The 18,945-nt window shown below is 37.1% G+C and overlaps 1 protein-coding gene and 1 pseudogene across 5 annotated transcripts in view; one reads left to right on the top strand and one right to left on the bottom strand.

Annotated features, from left to right (window-relative positions):
• Naaladl2 (N-acetylated alpha-linked acidic dipeptidase like 2) overlaps positions 1–18,945 on the top strand; it is a 1,340,311-nt gene that overhangs the window by 1,167,072 nt on the left and 154,294 nt on the right. The window lies entirely within an intron of this gene.
• Positions 17,117–18,374, bottom strand: LOC128106559 (MICOS complex subunit Mic19-like; annotated as a pseudogene).

Here is an 18,945-nt window from a genome sequence, read left to right as displayed (position 1 = left end):
ATAGCATTACTTGACATTACCTACACTAGTACTAAAAGAAACCTGTTTGCTTTTAAGATACAGACTAAAGGCTGTATATACAGAATATGTATATATATGTATTATATATGAGACTATAGCTCACTGACAGAGTGTTTGCCTCACATGCATAAGAGTCTCGGTTTCAGAACCTAATTTCCACAAGAAATGCCCTTTACTACAGTGGTATGAAAAACATTATTATCCTGTCCACGAAAAACTAAGCTGTCAAAAACTCCAGTCCCTGTCTCTACTTGGTCCCCTAGCCTCCGTTCTCAAGGCATACTACAGGTACTCAGAGTCCCGTAGAATAAGAAGCCCAGAAAGCAAAAGAGGAGAGAATCATTGCACAGACCGCCAAAATGAGGCCAGCACAGTATCAGGAGGGATTTCTGAACCTCTTCTTTCAAGGATAGGAGTAAAGATCTCAGATAGAGCCCAGATGAGAGACAGTCAATGAAGGAAACACTTGATACTGCCTACTTCTGTCAGATGTGACTGATTTCAACTGCTACACAGGACAGGACAATTTGACAAGATAAAAAAAATCAGGAGCAACTCTGGGCCTTCTGTCATAAGGCTTGGAAATGTCCCACAATAAAAAAAAACTCCTTAAAAAAACCAACCAAACAAAAACCAAAACAATAACAACAAATCAACAAATCAAAAGAAACCTACACACAGTATAAAACATCTTCTGAGAAACTTTAATGAACACAAGTATCCAGGCACACACATATTTAGTTATTTCTGATAATAGCTCTTACCGTTGTCCATTGTTTACACTTCACAATGTGGAAGACCTTCCCTTTGATTCCCCAGCACCAAGGAACAAAGAATCCAAACAAACATCACTGTTAGCAATGTGCTGGAGCTTTGTAGCAAATTGTGATTGTTCCAATACATATTTTTGAGCTAAAGGCTCACAGTTTCTAGAATGATATTTCCCACCTGTCCTATTAATAACCAGAGGATCCCATCAGCAAGCATTCTGTCCCTCACCCAGCAGCAGGTACAAAGTGCGTACCTGGAGGTGTGAGTCACATTAAATAATAAGTATCATGACCTGTGTGAGCCTCCCTAGCAAAGGGTTAGACCTATTGACTCCCTGCTTCATCTGCACAAACTGGCTTTGGTTTGCAGCAATTTTCTAAAAGTACTATTATTTATTGTGATATTTTAAATTTTTTATTTCTTAAGATTATAATACAATTACACCATTTCCCCTACTTTTCCTCCCTTCTAACCCTCTCAGATTGATCTATTTTTTTAATATGCAGAACAGGGACCATATTTTGTATTTGATCAGCTGTATTGTTTTATACATACCTTTACTTATTTCCATTTCTATTTTGTAATAGTTTATTTATGGAATAATTTAAATCCTTCCTATGAAGACCTTGAAACCCCACCACAGTGCCTGGATTTCATGCGGCTCTCTGACAGCTCTTTGACTTGATAGAATGAACTATGGAAGATCCAGTGCTCACTGTATCTGTCCTCAGTGGTTTGAAATCCTCACTAGTTCAGATTAGATTTCAGCCAGCAGGAGGCCCCAGTGCGACTGGTACAGCAGAGAGGATCCACCAATGAACTTGTAATGTGGAAGAAAGCAGTAAATGCAGGAAAGAGTACTGCTGAGAGTCTAGGGTGAAAAGTTATTTCAGAATAAAAAAAATGTAATTCTATGTTAGATAGTTTGAAGAAGTGATAAATCATTGTAAAACAAAAAGAAGAAAGATATTGCTGGGTTTTGTTGTTTTGCTTTGCTTTTTAGCAAGACAGTGAACTTTTATAGATCACATTTAATCTTTCATTGAATAGTAGGACTGAGTCTTCAGTTGAGTGACACACTGAAAACAATAATGAACAAATGATATTATAAGAGAACAGTGATGAGTCATAGATGATGCAGAAATGTGATGTGAGTATCTATGACACTGCCACTTACAAAATTTATTCCCACCTCATTTTGAGGGAACAAATTTATAATAATCCTTCCTACCCCATGGAAAATAAAATAATAAAAGAATTAATATTTGTTGCTTATACATGCATTCTCGTTTTATTCTCGTATAAGCCTATAAAAAAAATGCCGTCTCAAGTACCAAGTGCAAAAAACAACACATTCCTAAGGTAAAACTTGCTAAGAGACCATGACCTGATAGGAATTCTGACTTTGGTTTATGAAGGTTAAAGAGATTTATGCTTATACACAGATGAATTAATAAGAAGAGAAATAGAACTTAAGCCCAAGGAAACTGGATGTATTTGAAGTGGATATATAGTGCAGCTTTATAATATAGTCATTATGGGATGATGTAAATTTCAACTCATATTGTTTCATATTACTTATGAAGGAAAGTATGAAAGCCAGTATGAAAATATCTCAAAAAAGTAAAGAGATGGGTTTGAAAGTTAATACTCACCTTCTTTAGAACAGATAATAATGATGAATTGTATTGATTTCCACTAGGAAGTAAATAGCACCCTACAGTAGAGAAGTTGAGAAGTAATTGGCCCAATGGTTTGACAATGACTGAACTTTTAAATATTAGAAGGATGCACAGAAAGGAAATCCCAGTCAAATTGGTACTTACTAATGTTTAAATTCTTAAATTTAGGCTTGACTTAAAATTAATATACATGTAATGATAAACAAATAGGAAGAATTCCTATTTTCTCTTGCCTCTTCCAACATTGCTATAGTTTACCTCACACATTTTTTTTTAACTTTCAAAAACTGAACAGTAACATTTCTGTTTATGAGAATGGAATTCAAGAATTTTAAAGCCTTGCTTTCAGTGTGTTGGCATACTTAATATGTTCAATATGAATTATTGTAATTAGTACTTACACAAGAAATATATATTCTTAAGTAGTCAATATTATCTTCTCTCAAAGAATAACCAACGATTATCTAACACATACAATATATTGATATTTTTTCAGGCATCTTCTATGTGGTTTTGGTGGCTAATGTATCTATACCCAGATACAACTTTGGGCTCTTTTTGATTTAGCTAAACCTCCTATGAAGTCTTTCAATCTGTCAATATGTTTTTCTCTCTCTCCTGTCTGTCTATCTATCTATCTATCTATCTATCTATCTATCTATCTATCTATCTATCTACCTACATAAATCTATCATAAATCTGATCCATTATAGCAAGCAGAAAAATTGCTCTAACATTATTTAATCTTTGGATTTGTAGGCTCTTTAATATGCTTCTTCTTCTTCTTTTTTTTAATCTCTACAGCACCCTGAAGTTGCATTGATTTTAAGTGCGATTTTTCTCTGAAATGTTACATAGATGATGTCCAGGCGACATATTTTACCAGAGACATGTCTTACATGGTCATTATATCATCAGTGTATCTAAGATTAGTGATTTGCTGAGATTGAAAGCTCATGGAGCTCTCTCATACAGTTATGTTCCTCGTGTTTCCAGGTGTTACTATTCATGATAATATTTGGTCAGAGTCAGGTGTTAGGCTCTCTGCCATCATAGCCATGAATGACTTTGTTTTGCTTCATTAACAATGAATTTAGAAAATTCAGTTACTTAAAATGACAATAAAATATTATGACACAAAATTTTGAATTTCTAATCCATGATGTTGAGGAACTATATCATTAAATGAGACCTGGAAAAGCTGGGAAGTCAAGATGCCCATTAAACTTTTCACCAACTGGAGCTAGTTTTTATATTTGGGAACTGCTATTGTAAAGTGTAGCCTCCTTTATGGTTCTGTGTATACATTATATTAACATTTATGACTATAGATCCTTCTTAGCATCTTAATATATAAAAACAAACTATTCCTTATAATGATCTTTCAGAATGTTTCAATTCCAAAAAGAAAGGAGATTAAAATTCTATTAGATTATGTGAACTGGTTTAAAACAAAGCTTTTAAAACACTGTAGCAAAATGCTATAAAGAGTTGATGTACTATATCTTGTATCTTTGAACAGACTTTCTAAATGATACCCAAAAGCAAGTAATTTGTGTGTCTAGAGCAAAGTCAGACAGTGTAATAAGCTTCTGACCTTTAGCCATAGGTTTATACCATATGGGATAATTTGGTATTCTTTATTTCCTGTAATGTGTGATTCTATTATCTTCCTAAAGCAGTATTTTCTGAAGGAGATAAACCATTTGAAAATAGGAACACATATCCATATGAATTGAATATTGGTTATTCAATACATAATTTACATGAAGTCCAAAATATTAACCTTAGTTTAAATTGTTACATCCTGCATATCAATACATTACAGAATAACTTCCAGATGCTACATATTTAGTTTTAGAAAGTGCTCATTAAATTCTTTAAAATTGTTAGGATGAACTTTTCATTATTCAAGACAGAAATTAGTATTTGTAGTCATTGCTTTACCATTTCTGTGACAAAATATCTGAGAATAGCAACTTAAGAAAAGAAGAGGTTATTATGGCTTACAGTTTGAGCACATACATTCTACCTGGATTGGGAAGGCACAATGGTGGGAGCAGAAAGCAGGATGGTCACAGTGTTTGTCCAGACAAGAAACAGGGAGGAATGAATGCTGGCACTCATCTTTCTCAGTCTGGGACTGTAGTCCATGGAATTATGTCACCCACACTGAAGGTGACTCATCCCACATTACTAACCTGTAGACGACCCTTTACTAATAAGCTGAAAGACTGAACTAACCTGCATACTGACTGCATAGACATGCTGGAAGCTTGTCTCCTTGATTATTCTATATCTTGTCAAATTGAGAATCAATACTATCATAATATTTAAATTTACTTTAAACCCAGAGGTTAACATTTCCTAAGACCCATTGGCAGGTAAAAAGTATAGCTCCCTTCTTTACAGAATTACCTCAAGTGAAAAGCAAACCTCCTGTGAAGTGATGGCAGTGTATACAAATCTAGTTTAGTTCAGAGTTCTGCTATATCAAATATAAATGTGTATTGCTTTTGCATCCATTGCTAAACTCAGATTTTCATTCTCCTGTTATTTCACATTTTCTATTAGCTTACATTTGTTGTGCAAAGGAAAGGGATTTGTTATGACATGACTATACACACATAGAATGGACTGGGATCATATTCACCTTGCTATTATTCTTTCATATCCTCCTCTCTCATCCCTCCTCCTCTGTCCTCCCAATCTCCAGTATGATTGAATTCACTTTAATTGTGTGGTTACAATTATTTCTATGCTATAAGTTTGAAGAATATATTTAGAAGAATTGAGACTGTAGTCTGAGTGGTTTGTATGTATATGTTTTCTTCTTAAGATACAGCAGACAGCACAGTCTTTAGAAGTTAGTGAGCCAGATGATGTTAGTGAAGTTCTTCATACCTGGATCCCTGTGTAAATGTGAGAACAGAGTGAGAGAGGTCTTTCTAGTCCTTAGATTAGTGCTCATGGAGTAACTCTTGACAGTTACCGTGGCATCATGGCAAAGCAGAATTCTCTAGCCATCAGTTCTTATTTCCTGTGCTTGTTAACACTCTTGTGTTTATTGTCAATGGATTTCCCTTCAAGCAGTCAGAGGCAAAGCAATTACTTTGCAAACACTGATTTGGTCTGGATCTGGTGTGCCCCCAGTAGAGCTTTGTAATAACATTCAACACAAAGTAGTGAGCAGCAAAGCCATGTTTCCTCTTTCCATTCTGCCTCATGATGGCATGTCATATCCCAGTTCATTTAACAAAATATTCAGTATTTTCACTTTAAGTACTTTTCAGAGAAATAGCACAGTGGAATCATAGAGCAGAGGCGGGAGGTCAACTGTGGATGCTAACATAGGTTGTGCTTCATAGTCATGTTGATTTTGCCACATTTACTGAGCTGAAGGTACAGATTGAGTGTCGCTTTCTCTCTTTTTAACTGTGCACCCTTTTTTCCTGTTAAAAAATACTATAGATATAAAATGTGGAGAAACAGTATTCTTGAGGGGATATTAATAAAATGATTAAATAATAAAGCATGATATGGTCTATGTGAAGTCTGTAGCAGGATTTTGTCCACTATATAAAACACTGTTAAAAGCTGAATATGATTCATATTGAAAATATACAATCTAAATGATAGTTTCAAACCAAATTATTCTTGTTGGAAATAATTCAAATGAAGCATCCTGAAACTCAGACCATTTTCTTTGCTTTCTTCCATATTCAAATTCTCATTAAGCAATGAAGAGTTACTTCTGAGAGCACACACACACACACACACACACACACACACACACACACACACACACACACACTTTTATTCTTTGCCATAAAATGCTTCCAAACAGCTATTTGTTTCCACTACCTTCTTTAATGGAAGTCTCCAATATCAAGCCCAATTCATGTATTCTCCAGAGAACTCTCCTTAGATCCTAAACCCTCTACTGCAGAAATATCATCACTAAGCCTTGTTGCAACTGATAAATGCAGTACAAATTGAAAAAGGAAAAATATTCCATTCCTCTTTATAAACTCAACCTCCAAAATAATAACTGTAAGCCTTTTTGTTTTCTGATAAGAAGAATCAAACATTTTGCCTAAGGTCACTTTTCCTTCTGATTCTCTTCGTATCTTTAGCTGCCCCTATCGCAGAGTAGGCACACATATTTAATTCAGCAATAAAAACTAAGTGTTTTTTGATGCCGGCAAGCAGAACTTCACTGCCAAAGGCAGTTGCTATTGGCTACAGTGCTAACTCTTTTGGCAGCTGCTTGATTCTTATTGTTTGCACATAATTAGTTAGTTGGATGCCTGTGAGAACAAGATAATTTATAAAAAAAAATATGCAGATGGACCACAACTACAGATCTGGCATCAGAAATTTGTTTTTAGTATTTTAACTGCTCACTGTATTCTAGCATAAAGTCTTCAACCCCATACTGATTATTTTCCTTTACCCTAATGATAGTTTAGTGGGAAAAAGAATCTGAGAATCCCCACCCCAAAGTTGTAATTTAGAGGACGTTTAAGATTCCAAGCCTCCACTTGCCTTATCAGAACACTGATGAAAACAGATCCCGCACCCTTTCCTGTCATTTTTATTATGCTGAAAAATTAATACAATGTTGGTATATATGTTACTCTACTTGGATCACTTCTATAAAGGATCGCAGGATGGATGGCTTAAATGCCAGACAATCACTTTATCACAGCTCTGCATGCTGTTGCTCAAGATCAGGGGGCAAGGAGATGAAGTTTCTGGTGAGGACTCTTCCCTCGGCTGCCAGAAGGCTGTGTTCTCACACAGCGGCTTCACAGACTCTCATCAGAGTATGTGCATAGAATGGCAGGCTGGAGGGGAGACAGCAGGACGCTCAGGTGTCTGTGCTCATAAAACACTAATCCTATCAAATCAGGAACCAAGTTATGACCTCATTTAATTTTAATCACTTCCCTAAAAGCCCCATCTGCTAATGTAGACACATTGGCAGTAAGGTATTAACATATGAATTTTGGATGGAAACAAAACCTTAGTTCATCATAGTGCTTGTGACCTAAAGTTTGGAGATATTTACTATATTTACAATACATAAATTTTACATATTTTACTTCAAAATAAAAAGTAAATCTCTTTCAATGTAATTTTGCACAGTTACTTTAGGTATCAGTTTGCAAGTTTCTTTAAAAGTTGTATTCTCCTGTGACCCAACAAATCTACTCCTAATAATTCATGTAAGAAAAATGAGAAGTGTATTCATAGAAACACATAAAATCAAATAGTCAAAGCAGCATTATTCAAAATTGTTCTGTATCTCAACTGAACAAGGTTTCTCTCAAACAAAACATAGCATATCCATACAGCTTAGTACTAGAGAGTAATTGAAAACTATGAAATGTTGATGCATGTCTGAGTATGGATAAACTTCAGAAACTAAATAAAGGAAACCAGACACAACAGGCTACTTCTCGACTGTATTGCTTTGGACAGAATAGGCAGATTTATAGATACAGAAAGCAGAGGTACCTTGAGCTTGACTTTGGAGCCTGTGGGATATGAATGGAAGATCTCACAAATGCAGTTAATGAGATTCCTCGGGAGATGATAGAAATACTCTAGAACTGGTCAGTGGAGAAGAGGATATTGCCTTATGAATTTATTCAAGGTCATCAAGCTAGCATGGTGGCTCATGCCTGCAATCTCAGTATTGTGAGACTATGGCAGGAGGATTATTATGAGTCTGATGCAATTCAATGTTTTAGGTTAGTTTAGGCTAAAGAGTGAGAGCATATCTTAAACACACACACACACATACACACACACACACACACACACACATACACACACACACACACACACGATGAAAACCAATAACAAGCAATTAACAAAAACAAAGAGAAAGTCCTAAGCATAGCATTATATATTGGCAATGGAGTGTTGAGTGTTAAGTAAAGATTCATTAAAATGAAAACTACCTTCTGGTCCCCTGAGGTGTCTCAGCAGGAAAGGTGTTTGCCCCTACCTTGACAATCTGAGTTTGATCTCCCAGGCTCACATCATGGAAGGAGACAACTGAGTTACACAAGTTGTCCTGTGACCTCCCTGACCACCATGGCACATGTACCACCCCACAGTAAATATAAGAAAAAAATTAATACACCCTTGCATAAGAGGATTATGTTCCCAAGTCATTTAAGCAATATTTGGGTAAATTCTTGTCTGTTTTCTCTCTCTTTTATTTTTTCCTCAAATGACCTGTGACTTCTCTCTTCTCTTTTCAAAGAAAGAGTACTTTGTCTTAATTACTCCTACCCTTCATCCATACAAACTTATATCCCTTAGTATTTTTTCCCATGAAACATCCCCATCCTCCTTAAAAACCCTTCTAAGACATTCAGATTGCTCACTGATGTCCTACTAAAGGGAACTTAATGAGTCAGAGAGTTGAGGTGTAATGGTCCATAACCTTCCTGGGTCTGCTACAGGCTGCCTGGTGAAGTTATCTAAGTGTCCTAACTGCTTTGAGCTTCTGGTCTTCTCTCTCAACATGGATGGTGTCACTATTACTAGTATACTTAACTACAGTATCTGTACCATTGCTCACACCCAATTGAATTAGTGAGAATGTGTTTTCTTGATTTTTAAAATAGGATGTCTTAATGCACTGCTGTTATTTTCATTACACTTCACAGTGCCTTTAGCTTAGTGAGTTTTCTTTCTATGATTGAAGTTTACCAACTCATTGACCAAGGCTAAGGATAGGGATATCATAAGGACGTTCTTATTAGAGTACAGGGACAACAGAAATAACTTTTCAAATGTTATGGGATATTTGTACACTGTATGAAAATGAATTGCTGTGGTTGGTATAATAAAAATTTGAATGGCCAATAGGTAGGCAGGAGAGATAGGCGGGACTTCCAGGCAGAGATAGAACTCTAGGAAGAAGAAGGAAGAGTCACCAGCCAGGTGTGGAGGAAGCAGCATGGTCAGTATGAAGAGATGAGATAAGGATCTGCATGACAGAATGTAGATTAAAATAAATGGGTTAATTTAAATTATAAGAGCTAGTGGGACAAGCCTAAGCTAAGGCTGAGCTTCATAATTAATAATAAATCTCCATGTCATTATTTGGGAGCTGGCTGGAGGAACAGAGAAAGACTCATTACATTCTAGACTACAAAGAAGGCAATTCATGTCCAGTATTTGTGGCATGCTATAAGTATTCTTATTCAAGCTCGTGAACTTGAACAAACATACTGTCTTTAATGATTAAACATGAGCCTTTGAGGGGAACCCCCTGGTTAATTTCACTCTAATTCATCCTAGAGAGGTTTTATCACAGCTAATCCAGAGAAAAGAGGGCTCTGAAGGTTCCAATCATTTGTAGATAGGGCAGCACAAGTCACTTGGGGTTTAGAGAAACAATATAAACAAATAGGAATCCAAATAACTCCTATGAGTTTATACAAGTGTTTTTACTACAACCAGTAAAATTTTAAGGTCCAAATTTGCTTTTCTCCAGTAGAATAGAATAGCCTTGACATCATACATTGCTTCAGGCTGCAGAAATATGTAGTAGGAATTCAGCTAACTAAGACAAAAGCTATTATCTCAAAGGTCAAGGACTTTGCAGAGGAAGCCAAGGTTCAAGGAATATTGGTGTTATTTGGCTTTTTGAATATATCAGCTGTTTTCTGCTATGAATTTCATGTGTACTATCATAGCTTTCCCAATTGATTCTTTTTCCTGAGAACTTCTAAACAGTGTGGATTGATCATTCCTTCGGCATGCACAATTAAGTTATTTGGATACACGCAGGCATGGCTTCCTGCTTCCAGGCTTTCTGCTGCTTCTTTTTAGTATTGGAATCAGATGTCTGCCTTCTGCAATTATCTCCTTTAGCAAGCATCCAAAGACAGGGCCTGCTCTGGACAAAAGCATCAAAGGACAAATGGCAGACAGATTAAGCTTTCCAGACTACCTACTAATCTCCTGAATCAAGGTAAATATCCATTTGGAGACACTGCTTAGGCCAGGCAGATGTTAGGTACATAGCTTCTTGTGCAAACTAAATCAGACCCTCCTTTTTCTCACAGCCTAAGTGGCACCTCTACACTTCCCCTAGAGCAACTTACTTAGAACAAAAGCCCTTTTTCATACCAGGTGATTCAAGCTATGATGCAGGTTTCCCAGTTTCAGCATACTTACCCTGCCAGTCCAGAAAGCAGCAGGGCCAGAGTGCTGCTAATTGTAGGTATATGGACACAGGTCACAGAGAGAGGAAAGGAAGGAACAAGGATGGACAGAGGAATACAGGCAAATATGAGAACGAGATAGGAAGAACTTAGATAGAACTATGAGAGGACAGGAGGAGAAGGGACAGAAAAGAGCTGAGTATGAGGTCAGAATTTAAGCTGTGTAGATAGGATTTTGTCTTAGAAGAATAAAGTGAATGGAATAAAGAGTTTCATGTAAGTAGATTCATTTGTTATCCCTCAGATTAGTAACCACTCCACTTGTAGTGTCTTCCCCAGGACTCTGGGAGAAATTTCCTCAGGGCAGGCACCTTAGGGGCTCTTGATAATACATACTCTTGAACTGTTTCCTAATTATTTCTTAACATTAAGGGTTTGTATTTTGCACGTTATTTCATTCAGCACTAGCTTAAAAAATTCTAAAATATTAAGTAGAAATCCTCCCAGTGAAATATTACATACATGACTCTGACAGCCAATGCATGACTGTTTTTTATTCAATGTGTTTTGTTTGCCATGCACAAATCAAAGCTAAGTAAACAGAATCAAAAGAGAAGCTGATCTTGAGGGAGAGCAGTTTCTCCTGATCTTTGACTGTAGTATTTTCTATTTAATATTAGCTACTTGATTTATATCATAGTTCATGGTTTATGATATATACCACACCTACAATTTCAATAGAAAGTTAATTTGCTTTGTCTTTGTATAATACTAATTTTCCAGTAACAATATGAAGAAAATGATATAACTTCTCTCTAGGGCATTTTGAAAGAGCTAGCTATTTTAAATTACTTCTCAGTGGCATGAGCAATAAAGTCTTCTTTCTTAATCATCTCTTGATACACTAAAATGGACTTTGTATTGAGGAGGCAATGAAGAAAAAAGAAGATGATAGAATGACTGGATGTTGTTTTACCAATGAACCTAAATTAATGAGGAATTTTTTAACAGCCTGGTGGTATTTATTCATTCCTCAATGGGATAGCCAAGACAGCTGTTCTGATCCTCTGTCCCATGAGGAACTACCCTGAGCCCATCAGAGAACTCAGGAAAGTTCTTTTGCATGAATTGCATCATGGTCATTTCACTGTGTGCATTTTTGGCTTCCCCTAGCACTAGTCTCAACTTTTAAAAAAAAATGAAAAACTAATAAAACCAAATTGGTGATCTGTTTCAGAGGATGTTTCAGCGATATTGGCAAATATGTGCATGATCTAGGATTTCATCTTCCTTACAATCCTAGTAAAGCAAAAGGCACACTTCTAGTTAGATGTTTGTGTCAATATACATTTTCTTTGAGAATAAATGTACATTATATGTGTAAATTGGAGTGTGCAGCTGGAGCACACCAAAAACTTGCTTTGTAGGCAGGATTGCCTTACATTCAAGCATGTTTGTCTCAAAGTGTCTCCCAAGGTTCCTTGTCTGGAAATGTGCTGATACCCCAAATCTGTGCCAGTAACCGAGGAAGAACAAAACAGCCTCAAATTAAAAATGGATACATGAGAATAGGTAAAAGACAGACAATTTCCAACAGATGTTACTAATTTTTAATCTCTTAATATAAAAGCACCTGCACTGGGAATAGGAGCTTGAAGTTCAGCCATAGGCAGCCCATCAGTGGAGAGGAAGCTCATTCAGGAACTTAAGCTGACTGTCTCTAGTGGGTTTCTCACAGAAGCTCTGAGCACCTCATTTAATACTGCTTTCTATATCTGTTTCCATTTGTTGTTTTACCTGGCAGCTTTACCAAAGCAGACACTCTTGATCTGCCTAGAACTCCACGGACAACTCAAATTGACTTCTTTAATGGGTCTTCATCAGTTGACGAATGGTTGTTTTAAACACCTGATTTGATGGTATTTTGCTATTATCTATCTTTCTATATACCTATCTATCAATCTATCTACCTATGTAGAAATTTACCATTTATTCTTTCACTCAGTTTCCTATATATTTAATAAACCCACTCATCCCACACCCAAAATACAACTGTTCTCAGGACAGAACAGAACAGTGACTAAAATCATGTCTTTAGAATATACCAACCATGCTGAGGGAGGAAGATATAGTTCTTATTATGTATAACAAAAGAATTAAGTTTTCAAAATTTGAGCTATCAAAAATTAGATAAAACTCTATAGCTTTATAAATGGTCACTGTAAGTTATTATTATTATTTTTTGTGTATATAGGAACAGTTTGTAAGATCTATTGGCCGCAGACTTGACCCTTGTTCCAACACACATTACATATAGGAGGATACTTGTGCTTCCCTGGTGAACTGTTAACATGAGCCATAGTTAAAACATATCATTGCTTGTGTTTTCATCTCTCAATTTGATAAACGATCATTTCTAAATTAAGATTTTGTGTATGATTGTGAGGATCTGACATATTTGATACACATGCATGGTTTTGCATGGTACCACATACCTAAATTGTGAGTGCTCCTTACATTACTGGAATATCTTTTAGAAAAGATTTATAAAAATATTTTGCTATAAACCTTTGGAGTTTTAGTCTTAGCTTAAAAAGCATTGGTGATTATAATTTTCCATAAAACACTGTAATCATTAATGCCCACACTGGTGAGGAAGTTCATGGTCAAACTTATACCATTTTTTTTTTTTTTGGTTTTTCAAGACAGGGTTTCTCTGTGTAGCTTTGCGCCTTTCCTGGGACTCACTTGGTAGCCCAGGCTGGCCTTGAACTCATAGAGATCCACCTGGCTCTGCCTCCCGAGTGCTGGGATTAAAGGCGTGCGACTTATACCATTTTTAACATTGGGAAATGGAAGGAAGGGCTGGGTGAGACCAAGAAGATAATAGTCATCTTACTGCACTCTACTGGATGTAATATATATATATATATATATATATATATATATATATATATATATTCATATCATATGTATCGATAAAATGTCTATATTACCTGAGGCTTACCAAACATTTCAAAAATCATAGCTGTTGCAATGATTCTGTTTGTCTCCTCCTAATCAGTGAAGTGCACACGTGTTTAAAGTCTTAGATTGCATGGTCTATGCTTAGTGATAGCTAAAAGTGCTTCTGGAAATCACTAGATAATTATTTCTGAAAATACTGTAAACCATTCACACTAAGATTTTGATCTACTTCAGTGATCTGTAGTACTCCATAGTTAAGTATCAGGAAACAATGATTCCTTAGCTGTACTTTTTGCAAAGTTTCCACAGAATATGTCAAAGTGTCAGTGGGTGTCTTCATGTTACTGAATTTCTTTTAAGATTTATATTTTTAATTATTTATATATATATATATTTATATGTGGTTTTCGTGCACTTGCATGCAGTGCCCACTATGGTTAAAAGGGCTCAATAGATACCCTAGAGCTGGAGCTACAAGCAGCTGTGGGAGAATGAATGTGGGTGTTAGTAACCAAATTCAGGTCCTTCGGAAGAACTGTACAGATTCTTAACCAGTGAATCCTCTCTGTATCCCTCATGTTAATACAGACTGCCATGATTTTCTCATTATATTTCAGGGGTTTGTTGACACCACTTGTGGTGGTTTGATTTATCCTCTACTGGCTCATGTATTTGAATGTTTGCTTCCCAGTTGGTGGAACATTTAAGAAGGATTAGGAGGTGTGGCCTTGTTGGAGGTAGTGTTACACTGGAGGTGGGCTTTGAGGTTTCAAAAGACCATGACAAGATCAGTCTCCTGCTGTCTACCTCAGGCTTTTGGATCAAATGTAATACTCCTCCATTGCCATACCTACCTTCCTGCTGCCATGTTTCCCACCATAATAGTCTTGGACTTAGCCTCTGAAAATGTAAGCAAGCAAATCCCCAATTAAACGTTGTTGAGTTTGTTTGTTTGTTTGTTTTGTTTTTATAAGTTGTCTTCATTGTGGCCGATGCCACAGCAATAGAACAATGACTAGACAGCTCTACAGGAGATACGAGATGGTGAGCCTGTAGCAAAAGAAAGCAGACTGTCCTGGTGTATCTTAAATCACTCACTGCTGGCGTCTGTGTAGGGAGGAAAGGGCCTGAGGAATGTGGGTGCCATCCTTGGTTCTATGGATAGAGGTAGCTAAAGCTCAGAATTTGAACTGGCTTCTCTGGAGACATCTGTGTTATATAACAGTTTCCTCAGAGACAGGATCACACCATCATCCAAGGAAATTCCCTGAGCAGGAAGGTAAACAGCTCAAGATAGCTTCAGGAAGTCCTTGAAAGTGACCAGATTCCCTAGGCTTCTGCTGCCAGACTAAACAACAAAAGCTGAGAGTCCCTCTCCGACTGAAGAAAGCTGAGCTTCAAAGAAAACTCTAAGGTCAGACCAGATGCCTTAAAGAAGCAGAATACAGCCAAGCTGCCTGGAATAAGTTCAGATCTACTGATGCACCTAGAAAGGACACTCCAACCAATTGAGCTGCCTGCATGCTGCGCAGTATGCTCTAGGTTCCCAGCCTTGTGAGTTGTCTCCCATATTGGGGTAGACAACTTTTGTGATGCAGCTGTCTTTGAGTCATTTATGCTCCTGTAGGTAAGCCCAATAAATCTTGTGGTTCACCAAGTCGTGCTTTGTTGGTATCCATACTTTGTTCTGTCATTGTTTCCCTGTCTGGGATGAGTAGATAGGTGCATTGCATATTACGAGCAGGAGTTCTGTCACACAGCAGTCTGGATAAAACCTCAAATCATGTTACTATTGTAGCAGAGCTGCAACACTCAGAATGCTGACTAGTCCACATTAACTATTCATTATGTTTGTTATGTTTCTCCCAGTCTAAATAGTACATGAGAATTCTCTTTGGCAGTACATTGTCCATAAGTATTTTGCAGTCAGACATAGTCACACTGTTCTACAGTATAAGTGAAATTCAGACATCTGCCTTAGGATCACATGAGATTCATTTATAAAAAATGTATACTTTCTGTTTTAATATCTAACTTCATATAAACTCATTTCTCAATTGAAGTGAATGAACAATTTCTGCCAAGAAGAAATTTCCATTTAATTAAGGTATAATTAATTTATATTTTTAAACTTCTAAGAATAAATAGCGCTAAAAATATGTATGTGTGTAGACTTTACTGCAATGGATATTATCTTGTCTTTCAAATATTTAGATGAAACATCACAATTAAAAACATTTAGTCTGATAGTTTAATTTTGTTGAACATGTAGCATAAGTATATTTTTAAAAATATAAATATATTTTAGACAATTACTAAATATACAAATAGACTTTTTATACTTTTCCAGAAGAATGTGAAAGTTCTGTAGTTTAGGAGAAATATCAGCACATCCACTACCTATCACTCTCAAATTAATCAATTTGCTCTGAAATTAGCAAGTGTTTTGCTGTGAGGTGACTGCCACTCTACTTTATGACATATGATTAAAGAGATTTAACATTTTAAATGAACATATTCTTGCCAACATCATGACACTTCATGCCTACCCAAAACCAGCACTGACTGAGCCAGTACAGTGTGATGTACTGTGCACTAGGAGCCATCTTGTTTCATTTTCATGTACCTTGCCTCAGTACTCCTAAGGAACAAATACTGATTTTTCATTCTACATACTGAAAATGAAAGTTCAAATGATTGAATAATTTAGTCAAGGTCATCTGAATTACTGTTTCATCTTGACTTCAGAGAATTAGTTTAAGAGTGCCAGTATATAAATATTCTGGGAGTCCAACCTTCTTTTACTTATGTTAAATTACATTATAATTAATGGATTATAAATACTTGTTTAGAACATGATATAATTGAAGAACAATTTGTATAACTGTTTAAAGGATTAAGTGATAATGTGATTCTAAGAAGCACTGTAATTTGAAGGTTAATTTATTAAATTGTAAATTGAAACACACAATAGGTCTCCAAATATAAATATGAGAGAAACTGAAATCAAAATAGCATTAAATTTTTGTAAAAATCCTAGAATTTTTTTTGTCAGAAAATAGATTTATTATTGATAGTGAGTGAAGTTGTCAGTATTCACTACAGAGGTTGCATAAGCCAAGGTTCACTTTTTTTTTTTTTTTTTTTTTTGGTTTTTTGAGACAGGGTTTCTCTGTGTAGCTTTGCGCCTCTCCTGGAACTCACTTGGTAGCCCAGGCTGGCCTCGAACTCACAGAGATCCACCTGGCTCTGCCTCCCGAGTGCTGGGATTAAAGGCGTGCGCCACCACCGCCCGGCCAAGGTTCACTTTATATTGATAAAAATACCTTATTTCACTTGCAATCATAAACATTATTCCAGTGAAAGAGGTACATTTTCTCTCCTTTCTTTCTTGCATGATCACCATAATAAGTTACAATAAAATAGCTCCTATATAATGAGAGAAGTGTACACCCAGGCCCCACAGCCCAAGCGAGTGTACACTGTTGCCCCAGCCCAGTACTTTCTTGCTGTCTCTCCATTTGAAATAGTTTAACATCCCCCCTCCCAGCTTTCTCAGAGTGGAGGTCACTAAATGGTGGAGCTTGGAGTGAAGAGAACATTTTATGTCAGTGGAAGTTGGAAACAGAGTACAAATAGGTGCAGTGGACCGCCTTTCTCTTTTTTCATTTGGGGGTTTCATTAACACTTAACAGTGTTCTTTGATGACTGATCCTGATCTAGACCTTGGCTTCTGAAACTGTTAATCAAAACACGTTATGATTCTGTGGAGTTCATTTTCCAATGCCTGTCTGTCTTTAGTGGTCTTCTCTTTAATTGGGGCATTTTCTTACTAGGAAAAGAAAAATGTTCCACCTCTGGAATTAACATTGAAGGAGCTTTGCATGTTCTCAGGGGTAACTTTATCCTCCCTTCTCCAGCCTGCTCTGTTTGGCATGGTTGACACAGTGCGTGTACTGGCTGGCCAGAGCGGAGCAGCTGAGGGTCTGCTGGGTGTTCTGGCGGTAACACTGGAGGATTTTGGTCTGCAGATCTGCACAGACTGGATGATATTCATACCGTTTGAACTTGGCTTCCACCTCTTCATCCAGCAGCTTTCTGATACTCCTCGGTGGTGACTTTGTAGAACTCTGAGCTCCTCTCCTCCAGTCTGGCCAGCTGCTCTTTGTAGAAGGCATCCTGCTTCCGTATCACTCGATCTTTCTCTTCCAGCTGCCGAGCTTTATCTTCAATGTCCAGATGCTTTGCCTTCGAGCGTTCCTCCTTGCTGGATATCCTTTCCCGAAGGATAGCTCTGGTGAGCTGTTCATTGGCTGCGGCTCTCTCTCGTTCTAGGTCTCTGGCTTGCTTAAGGCGTCTCTGGTTTTCTGATTCCTTCTTGGCTTGCTCTAATGCCAGCTCCTCAGCTACTCTTCTTTTCAATTCTTCATCAGAAACTGAAGCACCATAAATACTGGAATATCGCTGGGACTTAGAGCCAGACGGAGAGGACTCCTTCATCCGGTCGATCACATTTTCTGAAAGCCGGATGCTCTTCACCACGGTGATGTTCTCATTCTCCTCTGCCTCGAAGGTGACCCAGCGGGTGCTGTCGGTCCCGCCCATGGCTCCTGCTTCTGTCCCCGCAGAGTCCAAGCGTGGACCCGCGAACACGTCAGGACCCACACGCACACCTGTGCGTGAAAGCCCAGGAACCGTTCCCTTGCCCGGCAGGAGCAAGGCCACGACCCCAAGCAAAATCCTAGAATTTTTATCTTTCAATTGTTTATCATATTCATCTAGTTTGTAGAATGAACAAAATGACAATATTTTATTGCAGCAGAGTGAAGATTCTGCTTGATTAATAATGGAGTGAAGAGATACTCACAAGGACTCATTCAACAAAGATATTAGAATTACCCTGCTTACCACTGTTGCTAGGTTACAATCTCGACCAAAGAGCTCAATCTAATGGGTGTGTTTGAAGGAAATGTCACTCATTCTCTGCAGAAAAAAAGTTGTGATTCCTTACAGGAAAGTAGTAGATCATAAATATTTCAACGTCATAGGTTATCAAACTACTCTCTGTTGTTGGACTGCTAAATTGAGTGAAACTGACATTTTATCCTGTTACTATGACCTCAAAGATGTGGTTTCTTGTGTTTATTCCATGCTTGCTATCTTTGCTATGGATTACGTAATCTAAAGTCAGTGGTTGCTATGGGTCATGCAACACAAGTGAAAGGTCCCCACATAATCTTTTGGGTTCTCAGGAGACTTTCATAAAAGTATCATGTTTTTCTGTAGTAGTGAAATGTCTGTCTTGTGGG

This window comes from Peromyscus californicus, unplaced genomic scaffold, assembly GCF_007827085.1.
Source record: "Peromyscus californicus insignis strain IS unplaced genomic scaffold, ASM782708v3 Scaffold_9__1_contigs__length_137607984, whole genome shotgun sequence".
Taxonomy (NCBI): Eukaryota; Metazoa; Chordata; class Mammalia; order Rodentia; family Cricetidae; genus Peromyscus; species Peromyscus californicus.
This window is presented reverse-complemented; position numbering and strand designations above follow the sequence as displayed.